Source organism: Dermacentor andersoni, chromosome 5 (assembly GCF_023375885.2).
Source record: "Dermacentor andersoni chromosome 5, qqDerAnde1_hic_scaffold, whole genome shotgun sequence".
Lineage (NCBI taxonomy): Eukaryota > Metazoa > Arthropoda > Arachnida > Ixodida > Ixodidae > Dermacentor > Dermacentor andersoni.
In genome coordinates, this window is record NC_092818.1 from 134,237,158 (window position 1) to 134,254,173 (window position 17,016).

General features: G+C 45.7%; 1 long non-coding RNA gene across 1 annotated transcript; it reads right to left on the minus strand.

The window, feature by feature from the left end:
• Positions 1-4,189: 4,189 nt before the first annotated feature.
• LOC129385074 (uncharacterized) lies at positions 4,190-16,786 on the minus strand. The gene is made up of 3 exons (XR_008612622.1): positions 16,497-16,786; positions 15,711-15,906; positions 4,190-4,388 (listed from the first exon to the last, which is right to left on the minus strand). It is a non-coding gene; the product is annotated as an uncharacterized lncRNA (long non-coding RNA).
• Between the last annotated feature and the right edge of the window lie 230 nt (positions 16,787-17,016).

Consider the following 17,016-nt stretch of genomic DNA (forward strand, 5'->3'; position numbering starts at 1 on the left):
ACCTGAACCTAGAAATGTTAGAAAATATACTGGAAAGCCTCAGAGCGCCCCTAACAATTCACTATAATAGCTTTTGTATGAACAAGTCTCGGTTTCTTTTCTCAGGAAATGCATGTCTGCGTGATGACGTCATGACACAGACAGTGGTCACGTAAGAGCAGGACATTGAGACGTTTCGGCCACGTGGTAGAGCAGCTTTAAAGTCCATGCTTTCGGAAAATGACTGTTCATCCACGATGACAATTATTTATGGGCACCGCCCTTGAAAGGGGCGTCGACAACAGTCATCTAGTCTACTTGAGTTAATCAGGTATGCTATACATGTGTTCATTCTAGCGTCTTTTTAATCTTTTTTCGCTTATTCATAACTTCTGTATCTACCTTGTACCACTGCTATTCCCGTAACGGATCCGGTCGTATCAATCTCTTTCCTGTTATATCTACCAATACTCCTAACGTCTCTTGCTTATCTTCACTGCTGACTGGTTGATGCTTCCGTCAATCTTATATCTAAGTATTTATCGAACAGCATATGGGCCTTAGGGCCGCCTATGTCAGGAGGGGAAAATTCCGGTAGAAAAAAAAACAAAACAAAGTGGAAGTGACGCCATAACCTGTAAAAAAGAAAGTGGTCTAATTTTTTTTTTTATTGGTGGGATTATTATTTTTATTTTTGTTTATACTCGCGATTATGGCTCTATTTTTGAACATTTTGCAACTCGACACGGATACACTGTGGACTAGGCATTGGAATTTTTCAAACACCACTCGATGGGCGCTTTAAGTCGATGCCGGTTTTTTTAGATCTAAAGCTTTATCAAATGCGGACTCATGTCTAACGGCAAGTCAATGAAATTTAGGCGCACGGCCGTTCCGCGTTGGTTTCACTGCGAGAATTAGTACACTTCCTGTTCGTTACCTTCGCATTAATTTTACCTTTGATTAGTCCTTCTTACATAGCCAGCTGTGTACACCCGGCCACGTGCCATGTTTTTTGCTTTATTTTATACTTCTCGAGTATGTAGGGCACTATAACGTGCCCAATCATGATCAGCATTGCTATTTGCGTTCAAACACGATTCATATATATTCTCAAATTTCTGACAGTAGTTGAGTTTTATTGACTGAAAATCGTAAAACAAGAATTATGCAGCGCATATACAGGCCGCATCAACTGTGGCAGCAACAACAAGAAAAAAGAACATATGCGTCAGCACTATGTGCAATCGAAAACCTTATGCATAATAATCACAACGCGCGATCAGCATATTGATGTACAACTTCCTCAATAGATAGTTTGCATTAATGTCACCGTGGCTGCCATTTCGCGTAATAGCATGTCGAAAAGCTACGTATACATGCTACAGGTGCCCTATTGCGCCGAGCGACAAATCGAGAACAGTTATAATCTACTGAGAAACGGCCACCGTCAAAAAGCAAAACAATGCACGCGTGATAACAAGGTGCACTGGCATCATCGTCGCCGCCATATTTGGGTACTTGCACGGTGAGGAGCTGCGTCCGTTATGTCATGCGAAAATAATCTGTTCCAGAGTGACCAGAGAACACAGTAACATATCGTAACCTGCTATCTACCAGAATGTAGACACAGCTTTCGTCATGCTTCAAAATTTTTTTTCTTGCCTCGCATACGTCATAGTTATACGCCGGTCTTTCATCTTCAGTCGGCAGGAGGGTGGGAACGAACTAGATTTGTGTTTACGGTCGATGTAATGTTACACTGGATACAGTTTGTTTCACAGTTCCTCAAAAAGAATTTGTGTATGTTTCGAACAACGTAAAACAAATCATATTCCGCCCTCTATCAAGATCTCAGGAAAGGTGCATCCACGCGAATATTGGCCCAGACATAACTATGTAACTTATCTGTCCTTGTGCACACCGCGCAGCCTGCTGTGCGGTCCAAAACATCGTAGTGGAAAGTGACAAGGCGTCTACGCCACGCTACGCCAGGCCACGCCAGCCAGCCAGGCCACATAGACGTGCCTCTTGTGTACCTTCGGTAACCTAAGGTGCTTCTCAGGTGCGAGGCAGTCGGTCACAGCTGGCAGTCGAACGAAGACCGCTGAAGCCGGCACTCGTACGGTGTTCCTTACTCACTTCACGTGATAACTTTTCACTGAACACATTGACTCGCAATGTAACACACCTCGGAAACACCGCGCTCAACAAGCGCAAAATTAGCGCCACAGGAATTAAGAAAACACGCAGAGGAGCAAAACAAAGAATTTCAGGGGGCGTATAATAGCCGACGAACTTTACGAGTGCGTTTTTCCGCAGTTGCTTGAACACTCCCCCCTTTTTTTTTTCGAGAGAGAGACGCTAATAAAAAAAATGTTTTGAGTACACAAATAAGAGCCAATCGTGTTTTATTTGAGCATCACATATATTCAAGACTATTTAAAAATTACATTTTGTCTGAATAAAATAAAGCTTGTCATATTTTTTTTTATTATTTCAGATTTTTTTTCTTAATAATGTTTGTCGACCCCCCCTCCCACCGCTAGTCGCGGTTCAATCGCAAGTCCCGAAGGCGAGCTTTCTGGTAAAAACGTGACCTCTTGCGTCGGCCGCGATGTGGCGGAGGCAAGCGCCATCTGGAGGTGTTGCAAGGAAATGGGCGCGCCACACCGTGACCTCTGAGATTGCGCGCAAATATCGGACCCCGTGGGCGGTCTGATATCTAGCGGTCTGGCCGGTCTGATAGCGTGCAGGGTGCCCTGAGGGGTGGGGAAGGCTACGCTCGTACGCGACGTCAGCAGCTGCGGTCAGTCCGTGGTACCAGCGTGTGTTATGGGGATCACTGCTCCTGCAAAAGGCGATTGCGAGCGGCTAGGAGTAAGGCTCGTTATGACGCTCCCTTTGGTGTTGTCACCGCTGACACTCTTAGCACGACTTTCCCGCGACGAAGGGCCCCTTTCGTCGTTGATGGACCGAAAGCGTAAGAAAAAAAAGCGCAGTGCCACGCAACACGAACTGTGCTGCGACCTGAACGAACTGAACTTTTCTAGGCACTCTTGCTTGCTAATGACGAATGGGCAGTTTTCGAAAATTAGGCATTCTTAGCTGACTTCACACGGGTTGACGTATCCTAGATATGGCAATCTTGTAACCACTTCCATAAAAGAAAACGGTCCCTTCGCGCCTCCAGAGCATCGCTGCGAGTCGCAAGCAGCATATAAGTGCAGATATAAACTAGACAATAAGCGAGAATTAGTTGCAGGGCCGGGAAAATTAACTGTACGGGCCTAATTAGCGCCTGTATAGTAAAGAAATTAGACCTATACTCCTGTAAAGGGTGCACGGCCGCAGATATAGAGATATAGAGGAAAAGCCGCCTTACGGCGCGCTTTTGAAAAATGGATGGAGACAACTTTATTATAAATCCGGCAAAGTTTAACGACCCCCGCTCAGGTCTCGCATGAGGGCATCGAGGCCTTGCCTCGTCGCCGCCTGTCGGGCCTGCTGGACTGCCCACTCTTGTGTCTTGAGGACGCAAGAGCGTCCGGAGCTACTGCCATTTTAGCTGATATAACAGGACACTCCCACAATATGTGCGAGATGGAACGAGCTCACATCAACTGAGCAGAGCTCGCGCGAGACAATGATTTCTGAAAGGTGGCTTCGCCGGTGCCCACAAGAAGCCAGAGTTAGTCGCAGAGTAGTATAATTAAATGCATGGGCATAATTAGCGCCTAGACAGTAGAAAATTAGCCACATAGACTGCACAATTTATGGGATTGGCAAAGGGTCAAACAACTGTCGATGGTAAAGAAAAGGTCGGCGTAAGTTTGCGTGACATACGATACGAATGAGATGAAATGAGCGAATAATGAACATGAAAAAACAGACAGAAAGGGACAGAATAGAGATGTATAATGAACGTTTATTTATAGAATCATTTAAACCAGTGTATACGTTAAAAAAAATTAAATTGTGGGGTTTTACGTGCCAAAACCACTTTCTGATTATGAGGCACGCCGTAGTGGAGGACTCCGGAAATTTCGACCACCTGGGGTTCTTTAACGTGCACCTAAATCTAAGCACACGGGTGTTTTCGCATTTCGCCCCCATCGAAATGCGGCCGCCATAGCCGGGATTCGATCCCGCGACCTCGTGCTCAGCAGCCCAACACCATAGCCACTGAGCAACCACGGCGGGTCAGTGTATACGTGACCTTGTCTTCTTTAGCGTCGAAATTCGGATGATCCTTCTTTTTCTGTCGTCAGTGGTTGGTCCGTATCACCGGTGCACACTTGACATAACGTTTGCCGCTTTGCAGTGTATTTTCAGTGCTCTGTCAATGCCAGGGTCATCGCGACGGGAGGAGTGCGTGCCACAAGGATTCGTTCAGCGTATGCACAGCCCTGCCATGAACAATTATTTCAGTATAATCTGCAAATGAATGTTTTAAAATAACACAAATTCTCACTAACAGCCTGTCATTATTAGAGAGCTTTTAGTTGGGCGTCCGCAGGAAACCCGCGGAGGCGACATTGGGCATGCGCATTACCCAGGAGCACGCACAGTCTCTTGCGTGCGCCCGCAGCGAGATTTACGGAACGTTCTCGCTTGTTCTCGCGTGTCCACGAAAGCACATTTTACAGCGAAGCTGTATGTAACTAGGTTCTCGAAAAAAATTGCGTGTGTCTATCGAGCCGCGTTCAACGGGAATTCTCCTATATAAACGCTAAAGGCGCCTTTATGGTCCAAGGTATGTGTGCGCCTCTTTACTATGACGTCATCATCGCCTAGCAATCAGTTGCGTTCTGGCCATACTATGAGTGGGGACGCGTATTGTGCGCACCGAGGAAGAGCAGCGTGCCCTCCAAGAGCGATGGCGTGAGCAGAAGCGAGAACGGGCGCGAAGGCGGCGGAAGCCGCTAACACCGAGCGCACGTCGGTCGACGGACCTGGACCGTCGCGTGGCCGTCTTCCGCCCGACTAAGAACAGCAGCGTGTCCGTGAAGATTTACGAACAGAAACGGGAATATACCAAGACCTAGAAGTTGCTGCTGCAGTCAACGAGAAGCCATTTCAAAGTGCGAAGTACGTGCGCAGTACACTCGACCTGAAAAGTGTAAGTGACAACACGGTACGGCGAAGGTTAAGCGAAGCCCACTCCGGAGTCGCATCGCCGCTCACAAGCCCCTTCTCACAGCTTTCAAGAAAACTGCTCGCCTGAAGTTCGCTATCGATCAATGCAGCTGGAGGGTGGCGGATTGGAAAGATTTCTTCTCCGACGAATCTTATTTCTCGAGCCGCTGGGACCAGCAGAAAAGTGTGGCGCATGAAGAACACACGCTTCTGACCGCAGAACATTAAGGAGGAGGCCGCAAGTGGACGCAGCTCAGTAAACATGTGGGCGGCTATTTCACGTAACGGCCTAAGTTCCATTGTAAAAATCTCTGGGAGGTATACGAGTGCTGCGTATTGCACATTGCTGGAGCACGAGAAGATCTCATATGCATTGAATGGCTCACACTCGGGTGGGTACTATCTATTCCAACAGGACTTGTCTCATGTGCATACAGCAAAGGTCGTGACACGTCTTTTGGATGAACGAGGGCTAATGCGCCTCGAGTGGTGCGCGAAGGGTGCGGACATGAACATAATAGAGCATGTTTGGGCATGTATGAAGGCTAACCTTCCCATGCTCTCCTTGGACTTGGCGACCGCTGATTAACTGTGGGAAGCTGTGCAAGAAGAGTGGAAACGTCTTCAAGGCGACACAGCCTTCGTCGAGGCTCCCTATGAGTCTCTGCCGGAAATAACGGAGGCCGTCATTCAAGCCGGCGAAGCCATGACCCTGTTGCATATTTATATCTGATCACCAACGCCACCTACATATATAACCTAACTCTTGATAGTCTTGACAAGCCTGTGTGTGAGATATACAGCAACGGCATCAACAACGTGCGCACATGCACCCCAGCTATGTAAACTTAAATAAAGTTCTTTGTTGTATTCTCGAGACGTAACGTGGTGTCAGAAGTGGGCCAGAAGTAACAAGAGCAGCAGCCGACAGCTCCACAACGCCCGCCCGTGACCGGCTTGGCAAGTCCCTTTTTACAACCTCCACCGCCGCTCACGCCCGGCGACAACCCCGCAAGTGAATGGGAAGAGTGGCGGGAAGCCTTTTTGATCTACGAAACCACCATAGAATATTCGGCTAAGCCTGACGCCGCAAGACAAGCACTTCTCCTCCTCGTCTTGGGACCGTCAGCGCGGCGCATTCAGCAAACGCTTCCCGAGGTCCAGGCCGAAGATTCCGTGAAGGCAATCATGAAGCAGTTTGACGACTTGTACACGCCGTACAAGAAGGACACTCAAGCAACCGCACTGTTTAATACAATGGTGCAGCAACCGGGTCAAACCATCGACGAATTTGTTGCCACGTGGGAACTGCAGGCACGCAAGTGCGACTTCGGTCAACAAGACAACTGCATGATCGGCGACCGTATCATTGTAGGGATCAGGGACGATGCCCTACGCGAACGCCTATTCAGATAGCCCAAACTGACTCTGGAGAAAATAGTTTCAGCCTGCAAAGCTGCCGAAATCTCGAAACAGCATGTTCGTGATGTACAAGACAAGCAGGTAGAGGCTACTGTGGATCGCCTATCTCACAACTACGTGCACAGCACGAAACAAGCCCGTCTGCATCGCACCAGCGCATATCGCACGCAGCTACAACCTGTCAGCTGTGTTCAGCCTTCTTGTCGCATGTGTTCAAGATGTGGCACCAATCATCCACCACGGAGTTGCCCACAATACGGTAGCCACTGTTACTCTTGTGGCAAGTTTGGTCACTTCGCTTCTGTGTGTCGTCAGAAAGTGTTTGCACGTTCCTCAAGAAATGCAGTGTCGTCTTTGGATACCCAACCAAAGTCCCCCTCGGACATTCATCCAGTGTGCCTTGGCATGTTGACAGTGCAAAGACTTCATGCAGCAGCAGAATGGACAGAAATAATCAACATCAGTGGGTTGGATGTTGTTTTCAAGCTCAACACAGGAGCTGATGTAAGCGTCATTCCTTCGAGTACGCTCAGGAGATGCCAGCAGCAACCAAAACTCACGTCTTCCAATGTGAAAGTCTCAACTTATGATGGTACAGGACTGCCAATACTTGGTGAGTGCAAAATGCAATCACTAGTGAGAGGCAAGTTCCATACTCTGACACATCATATCACCAACAAAGAAGTTTTCATAGTCCTCGGAGCATCTGCATGCAAAGACTTACGGCTGATCGCCCGTCTCAGTGGTGTGCACTCAAGCAGTAGCAAGCCCAATGCTCTCGACCAGAAAGGCTCGCTACATTGCAGCACTCAAGCTATTTTAGAGGCATACTCCGATGTATTTGAGGGCATCGGTCAACTATCCGGTGTGGTCAGCATCACTCTCAACGACAACGCAGTACCTGTTATTGTAGCTCCCAGGAAGATTCCCCTCGCTATCCAAGACAAGGTAAAGCATGAGCTTGATGACATGGAAACAAAAGACATCATAACAAAAGTAACAGAACCAACAGGTTGGGTCCTTCCACTCGTCATCGTCATGAAAAAGGATGGCACCTTGCGATTGTGTTTAGACCCAAGACGGCTAAATGATGCAACCAAATGCGAGCATTACCACATACCAACACAGGATGAGCTTCTTGTTAACCTGAGCAACTGCACCGTGTTCACAGTGCTTGACTCGAAGTCAGCCTTCTTGCAGCTAACACTCGATGAACACAGCTCCAAGCTGTGTACATTCATGACACCTTTGGGACGCTACAGGTTTCTTCGACTTCCCTTTAGACTTAAGAGTGCACCAGAGTTATTTCAGCGAGCCATGGACAGTATCTTCTCAGGAACTGAGAATGTTCGATCCTACTTTGATGACATACTTATTGCGTCCAGGAATATTGAAGAACACAATGCAAAGCTTCGTGAAGTGCTAGAGGTAGCACGTCAGCACAACTTGAAGTTGAACGCATCAAAGACCAAGGTTGCTGTTTCAAACATTGCCTACCTAGGACACCTGCTAACACCAGATGGCTTGAAGCCTGATACTGCTAAGCTCCAGGTTATCGCTTCTATGAAAACACCAACCAGCAAAGAAGAGCTACTCAGGTTTCTAGGCGTGGTCACATTTCCCGCAAAGTTTGTTCCTTCTGCATCCATGGAAACTGCACTGCTCAGGACCCTCCTAAAAATGATACATCATGGTACTGAGACTCAAACATGGACGGAAGCTTGAACCACCTCAAGAGAGTTCCTACAGAAGCACCAGACCTCAAGTACTTCAACTCGAAAAAGTCAGTCATTGTCTCTGCAGATGCTAGTGCATACGGACTAGGTGCAATGCTGCTACAAAATCAACAGCATAGGCATCTGTATCACTGGCACCAGCACAAAGAAACTACGCACAGATAGAGAAAGAACTTCTTGCAGTTGTCTATGCTTGTGAACACTTTCACTTTTACACATATGGCCAACCTGTGACTGTGCACACTGACCCCAAACCACTGATTGGTCTCTGCAAGAAGGACTTCGATGCAATGATTCCAAGACTGCAGCGTCTACTTCTACGTCTTCAGAGATACAATGCCCATCTTGTGTATGTGCCATGCCTTACTGTCGCAGATGCCCTTTCACGTGCCCCAGACACATCTCCACACTGACACATCAGACTTGGAAGAGTGCAGAGTGATGACTCTGATCACTGCTTCAACTGCAAAGCTGCAAGAGCTTCGTATTGCAACTGAAAAAGATCCAGTTCTTCAGAAAGTTGCCCAGTATGTTCAGAATGGGTGGCCAAAGCATCAAAGTGTTGATCCATCTGCTGGACCATATGCTCATTGCCAAGACGAGCTCGATCTCTCAGATGGCCTTTTTCGTGGAAGACGCCTTATCATTTTTACATCCTTCCAACAAGATACTTTGAAACAACTTCACACAGCACATCAAGGTATTGTTGCAACGAAAAGCAAAACACGTGCAACATTGTATTGGCCTACAATCAACAAAGACATCGAAAAAATGGTCAACAGCTGCAAACTCTGTCAGCAGCACCAGCGCTCAAACCAACGAGAGCCGCTATTGGACAGGAAGCTTCCCACCAGGCCTTGGCAGATGGTTGCCACAGATTTTTTTCACTTCAACAATGACATTTACTTGCTTATAGCTGATTACTTTAGCAAGTATATTGTGGTTGAGCAGACGACAGACATTTCAGCTGCCAAAGTGACCTCCATAGTGAAAAAAGAATTTGCTCGCTTTGGTATCCCAGGAGAAATGGTCTGCGACAATGGGCCACCATTCAACTCTGAAGTGTTAAAGCACTTTCTCAGGAGCTGGGATATTTCATTCAACTCGAGCTCTCCATATTACCCAAAATCCGATGGTCCCGCAGAAAGGTCTGTACAAACAGTAAAAAACCAGCCTGACCAAAGCACTGAAAGACGGTAGTGACTTGTCGCTTGTTCTCATGTAGCTGAAGGACACGCCAGTGGGCAATTTAATACTGTCTCCAGCAGAACTTCTAATGGGCCGAAAGATAAGAATTCCCAAGCCAGTGGCACCCCAGCAACTAAAACCACATTGCAATTTTGGTGCAGCCCAAGAATGCCTTCAAGTTCGCCTTCGACAGCAACACCATCATGAAGACAAACATACGAAGCCACTGTCTTCCCTGACTCAAGGTCAACAAGTGTATTTTCGCCGAAACAACAAATGGGAACCTGGAATTGTAGCTCAAGTTGGCCTACAACCGCGATCGTACGAGAACAGAGCCAAGGATGGAAGGCAATTCAGAAGAAACCGGTTTCATATCAGACCAGGCGTTTGGCAATCGAGCTGCACAACACCTGAGGACTACTACTTGTTTCGCTCAGAGATCTTAACCTCCGGCAATCAACGTCACCAGCAGTGTCATATCAACATACCCCGTCAAGCTGTCGCTACACGCTCAGGAAGGCGAATTGTTCCTACAGCAAGATATCGCTAAAGATGGCATGCTTGTGCAAGAACTGAGCTGCACAGACCTAGCCAAAACAAAAGAGAGGCGTGTTACATACTTGTATCTGATCACCAACGCCACCTACATATATAACCTCATTCTTGATAGTCTTGACAAGCCTGTGAGTGAGATATACAGCACCGGCATCAACGTGCGCACATGCACCCAGCTATGTAAACTTAAAGTTCTTTGTTGTATTCCCGAGACGTAACAGACCCGTTATTAGCCCACCAAACGCGCAAGGACAAGCTAATGCTGATATAATGTGGTAGTTTTTTTATGTGCATGCGAAGTTTGTTACGATGTCGCAAGTGCACAATAAAAACTTTTCAACCGACTGCTGCGTGCAACTCCTCTCCGTTCACGAGAACCAGGATACAGCAAAATAGGTATAAAAAACAGTACTGCCTTTTCCTGCACGTTGACGCTATTACAAGCGCTATAGTATCAGCCAGACGTCCCGTGCATGTCGTAGAGAGAAAGACCGAGAAAGAGGTACTTTGCGCAGAACCATAAGCAACACATTGCCACGCTCTGCGCGCTATAACCGCCTTATCATCGCTAGCGGCTGGTGAAACGCAATCAGCTGCCATTTCATAGCAACGCTAGCTAGGCGAGGCAAACAATTTATTTATTTATTTATTTATTTATTTATTTATTTATTTTTATTTGTGACACCCTCAAGGTACATAGTTGCACATTGAAGAGGGGAGGAGCGAGAATACATTCCAAGAGTAAAAAACACAGGATTACTTCTAGGAATTCACAGTGCAGGGAACAATAGAGATATGGAAAACTAGTAATGTATTCGTAACAACCAAGAAAGAGCGCCCCCCTTTCCCTTCTGTTTTCGACAGCGCCATCCGCGTATCGCGCTAATTCGCTTTCGAGGCTATTTGCCACGCATTCGCATGTTCCCGCTCATATTGCTCACGATGCTACATCCGAAGGATATGAGAAGCTTGTACAGATTCGCTGTCTTTGATGTATCAGTTGCTCAGATTAGCATACATTTCGATGTTTATCTTTTTATGGGGGTGGAAGGGGCAGAGAGGGGTGTTCTCAGCACTGTGTCGGAACAAAATGAAAATAAAAGCGCGAAACGAAAAAAACACTACATTTTTGAGCGGAATGAAATGTAACCGAAACATTCTTTTGTTTCGGAGTGAATTTTGATCGGCTTTGGACTCAAGGGGCAAGTCGGCAATCCGAAAACAACGTCGTCAAGCAATGTCAGAATTAGCGCGTTGTTTAGGGGCCCCTATACTCGCGTATCTCAGGCAGGGATAATTCGAGCAGTAGGCGGTCGTGCGCTCCCCTAATCTGCTGCTATTTGGTACACTTGGAACTACTGCGAAGCTATTTAATAATCATTTTAATTATGGGGTTTTACGTGCCAAAACCACTTTCTGATTATGAGGCACGCCGTAGTGGGGGACTCCGGAAATTTCAAACACCTGCGGTTCTTTAACGTGCACCTAAATCCAAGTACACGGGTGTTTTCGCATTTCGCCCCCATCGAAATGCGGCCGCCGTGGCCGGGATTCGATCCCGCGACCTCGTGCTCAGCAGCCCAACACCATAGCCACTGAGCAACCACGGCGGGTTGCGAAGCTATTTATACGACGGACAGCAACAGGTTTGCATTTCAGGAGTGCTGTCTGACACAAAAATAATTAACACTGGCGTTCCACAGGGGTCCATACTCGGTCCCCTTTTATTTCTTATCTTCATTAATGATTTCCCAAACTGCCTAACTTCTACAGAATGTCTTTTGTACGCGGACGACACCCCTATTTACGCCTCACATAACGACATCTTTACGCTAACTGAGCTTTTAAATGATGAACTAATTAATGTCAGTAGTTGGTGCAAAAAAAAAATAAATTGCTAATTAACCCTCAGAAAACAGAGTTTGTGGTTTTTAGTTCACACAGTAAACCTCGACATAACCTTCTACCACTGTACATAGCTTCTCACCCAATATTACCATCTAATGAGTGCTCATTTTTAGGTGTTCAATTAGACTCCTTTCTAAAGTTTAATTTGCATGTCAGCTTCATAAAAAGGAAAGCTGCCTATGGTATCAGGGTGCTTTTAAGGGCCAGACAGTACTTTCAAAAGCACACTCTCCTGACATTGTACTATACCTTCATTTCTAGCCATTTAAATTACTGTATCAGTTCTTGGGGTCTTACATATCGCTGTCATATAGCTCCCTTGCAGCACATCCAAAATAACGCTGTCCGTATCATCGCTTCAGCTCCTTATAACGCTCATGTTACCCCCATCTTCACTGAGTTAAGTATCCTCACAATAAATAAAATTATCTGGTACAACCACAGCATAGTTATTTACCGCCTTCTTAAAAACCCACAATTACATTATGTCATTGGCAGGAATAGTCTTGCTAATCCTAACACTACCAGGTTCTCTTTACAAAATAACCTTTTACTTCCAAAATGACGTAGCAACTAAGGCAAACTAACTTTTGGTTTTGCTAGTGTGAAAATGTGGAATAATTTACCTACTGACGTGAAATCCTCGCCTACATTATCGTCATACCAACGTTCACTGAGAGCTTATATTAATGCCCTGTAAACTGCATCTATTCTTTGAAGTATGTTTATGTTGCTTATTATGTCATTTCTTTTATGTTGTGATGTGTTGCCATAGGTTTTATTACTTTAACACTGTAGAAATTGTGTAATCCATTCTTTCTTTATAACCGCAACTGACGCCTTTTTATTTATATATTATTATATAACTAAAAACAAGAGGTCCCGCTGCAGTTTATAACTGTGGGACCTCTTTCTGTATAACTTCTACTGCATATATGTACCACTAATGAATGAAGCAATAAAACTTGAAACTTGAACTTGAAACACTAGCCGGATTGGCATCGTAGCGAAACTCAAGGCTAGCAGGCTGAAGAGCTTATCGTTTCGTTTTCTGCAGGTACAACTCTTTGTTAACGAAGTTTCACCGTTCGTTTAGGTTCGTTTTATTGGAACAGTCGTCTCGCATTTGGGCGAGTACACTTGATGACGTGCTGCTTCTGATATCATGCTCAGTGCCATGACTCAAGGCAGTGAGCATGATCTCAAAATTAATAATTCACTTATAGCGCAAAATAAATGCTATGCTTTTATCGTTACATTGCTTCGAAAAATTTTTGCAAGTGAAACAAAACCGTTATGAACCGTTGCGGATCATTTTTTTTTTCGTTCCGGAGCAGAACCGCATTGGAATATTTTTCAGTGGAACTAAACTAAAAGCAGTTCGAAAAGCACTTCGTTCCGACACCCTGGTTCTCAGTAAGAACGCTTATTCGTCTTTCGCTAGAATAGCAGCTTGGGCTTGTTGGTTTTCCATCCTGCTAGCAACAGCGCAAAATGTAGACAAGGGACGAGACAAGTCTCGTCCCTTGTCTACATTTTGCGCTGTTACTAGCAGGCTTATTCGTCGGCGCAGAAAACTCATGCTGATGACGTGACCTAGCGGCAAGGCTATGTCAGCTGGTATACCCCCCGGGTAAACGGGAATTACGTCAAAAGCACCGATTTCTCCCCTGATGCTTGGTAAGCCAAACTCCCGATAGTAAAAAAAAAAAGCAGAAATCAAGCATGCTGCCATGGCAACGGTTTTGCCGATGTGCGAGGGGTAAACACCATGCCGCATGTCGTCTTCTATGCGGTCGACGAGCACAACTTTCTTCACAGGCGTCAACAGAAACCAAGACCGCTTGCATTTATTTTTCCGATTATTTTCCCCTTTAAGATCTTGTTTTCAACGACCTTCGGCTACGAATTTTCTTGTCGTACTCGCAACATGTATGCAACACATCTGTGTGAAAACATCTCTTCTGTTCAAGATGCGCGAGCCAGCACGTCATGGCATGCGAATATTTTTTTTTTCGGCAAAACATAAGTAGGCAGAAAAAAGTGGTATATTCCCGGCTTTTATTAGCAACCTATGGCAGTCATACACAACGCAATAACGTGGAGCTGAGTATCTCATTATGCAGTACAAATTGGGCGCATTCTGTACTACGATCACACATACATAATATAGCTTCCTACAATTTCTCATAGACAGAAAATTGTTGCAAAGGCCATGTTTGCTTGCTGCGCACAACACAACTCCACCAAGGTAATTTTTGTCACAACAGGTATTTGCGAATATTAAAAAGATTATCAAGAGCAGAAGATCCCCATTTTCCACAAACCAGTAAAAACAGCTTCTGTTTTTTTTTTTTTTGTTTTTTGTACGACGGGTATACTTGTTGGTCCAAAAAACATGCTATACCTGGTAAATTTTCTGCATAGCTCTCTTTGTGCTAATGTGTCAATAGATATTTCGCAACTTATATTGAATATGTGCATTGCTTTTTTTGATATTTGGTTTTGTTCCGCGGTACAAAATTAAGGCCAGTAGAGCTTCATTCAGAGCTGCAACATTGCTAACAAGGTATCATTGCGAAATTTTTACGAGCATGTTCTATGCTTCTTAAAATTTGTAATGCACGTAGTTTGTTCTCTTATCGTCTAGGCATAAATGGCACATTTCCAAGACAACTAACAACAAATACCACCAATCTTTTTTGTCGAGAAACCGTAAACGCAGGAAAAACATGTGTCAATCGGTAGTTGACCGTCAGTCGACGTTGGTCAGGGGCAGAGTGATGCACAAAGGTGTTAATGAACGCGTAGCTTCGGGACATGGAGAAATACCTTTAAATGCAACTCAAGTCGGCTGCATTCAATCCCTCACCACAACCTGCTGAGAAGAATTCTCTTTTGAATGGTTTCCAAGACCTTCCCCTAATACGCTGAGCGTAGGTTATGCACTTTATTTAAAGAGCACACAGGCTCCTTTTGTGACCGGTTTGAAGCTTAGGGCAGGTGTCAGAGCTATGCTATGAGGTTACCCATTGGCTGGAGGTCATGCTTTGGGTGGAGGTCAACTAGAAATATGCCTCCAAACTTTAATAAGCAAATGCCAAGTTTTAGTGTTGCTATAGATCCATGTAACATGTTAAGCACTGCTGCTTTCTCAATAGCTGGCGGAGAATACTGGGCATCAGTTTTTTTGAGCTAGTTTTCTGCATTGATGAAGGATTTTGATTCATCTTGTTAAGGAATAGGTAATTGAGCGTTTTATTTACTTCGCTTCATTTTTCTGCGAAATACCCGTAGGAGGAAAACTAACTTCCAATGGGTTAAAGCTGCTGGGCAAATGAGCATCGAAATTTTCGCTCTGGAAGAATTTCTGCTATAAAGCGGCAGCCAAACGTAGGGAGGACATGGCAGCGCGCGACAAGTGGCTTCGTCGTATCATATGCTGCAGCGCCAAGCGAGGCGAGGCCATTTACGAACGTGAATTCGCTCATCGTCAGCGAAAACTGTTCGGCTTTTTAGTTTAGCCAATGCTCGGGAGTATCGCGCACCTCAGATGAGCAAGCGATAAAGACACACTGACAAGCACGCGGTTTCTTGGCGCACGCGGAACGAATTTCGCTGCGTAACGTAACGTGGAACCCGGCGCCGTATCAGACGACGCGGACCAGACGGCGCTCGTCGTGCTCACGGCACTTGCGCAGTGCCCTGTCAATTGGTTTCTGTACGAAAATAATGAATTACCGAAGCAGAGACTCGCAAGCACTAATAACTTGCTTTCCTTACCGTCATCGAGCCAGGGACCACTCCTGCACTCCCACAGTCTACGCAGCCGACCGCAAGTCTTGTGTTGGCCGGGTAGGCGTATAGTCCCTTTTTGTGAAGTGGTCCGAGCAGACGCGGTAGCCGTTGCACTACGTCTGCTCCCATGTCAACCCTTGCCAGGTCTTCTCATTTAACGTGATTTCGCCACATTCCACATCTGAAAAATGGGCGAAGTATCGCGTAGTCACGCTTAAAGAATTAACACCTAAAAGTGAAACGAATGTTGAGAGTACGAAGGGGCAACAACAAAAAATTTTTCGTTCTAAGCACAGGCTGAAAGGTGACGCGCACCTCGGTCGTCGCGCGACTTAACCTTCTTGTAATTCAATACGCAAATCGTGGCTGCTACGCAATTTCTCGGCTGCTGCCGTGTTCATGAGCATTGAAAGGTGGTAATATGACAAAAATAACTTGTCACCGGAAAGCTCGCCAGCGTAACCAGCTTGTGCAGCAAGCAAATACCTTTGAAAATATGAACTACAAGTTTTCTACTCGTGGAAATAATGAAGAGCAACCGTTAACATATAAAGAAGGGAAATTTCCGTCTGCGAGTCAGCTAGCATCAATCAGCTCATGAGCAACTGTCAAGTAGCTTCAGTTTTTCACACCATAGAAATATGCGCCACGCCAAACCAAAAAGATATTCACTACATAGCAACCGCGGAAGATCTTTCGTTTCGTCCTTTAGTTGTTTCGATAACGATAGCGCTTGTTTCTTCATAGCGGCTACAGAAAAATTGTACTTACCTCTCGCGCTCTGGGAAATGAAAAAAAAAAAAGAACATGCCCCTGTGTTCTTCCCCGAGTTGCCACATTACACAGCCGCGTAGCACGCCTTGTGCCCTTTCCTCGGTTTTTCAAACATTACCGGAGCGTTCGCGGCCACTGAAATAAAAATTTTAACCGCAGGATATTAGAAAAACGTGCAACGTGCCCAGAAAGCGGCAGGAGCAGACGAACAAAATGGCAGCAGAAGCGATAAGAGAGTAAGCGCCACCGTTTGGCGCAAGAAATGAAGCAACTAAATAAAAATGTAGGAAGCCTAAAAAAAGATACCCGAAAACACATTTTATTTCTAGCATAATTGCATCGTTTTACTTTATTACTATGTAGGTTGACAAGTTACTGCCGTATATGCAAAAGTTACTGAATTTGCCTTTGCCTGCCAGTGTAATGGCGACTCTTTAGTGCCAATGCCGAAACAAGCCCCACTGTCCATCCATTCGTACTATATGGCCATGACTCCACTGTCGACAGTGCAGTGGCC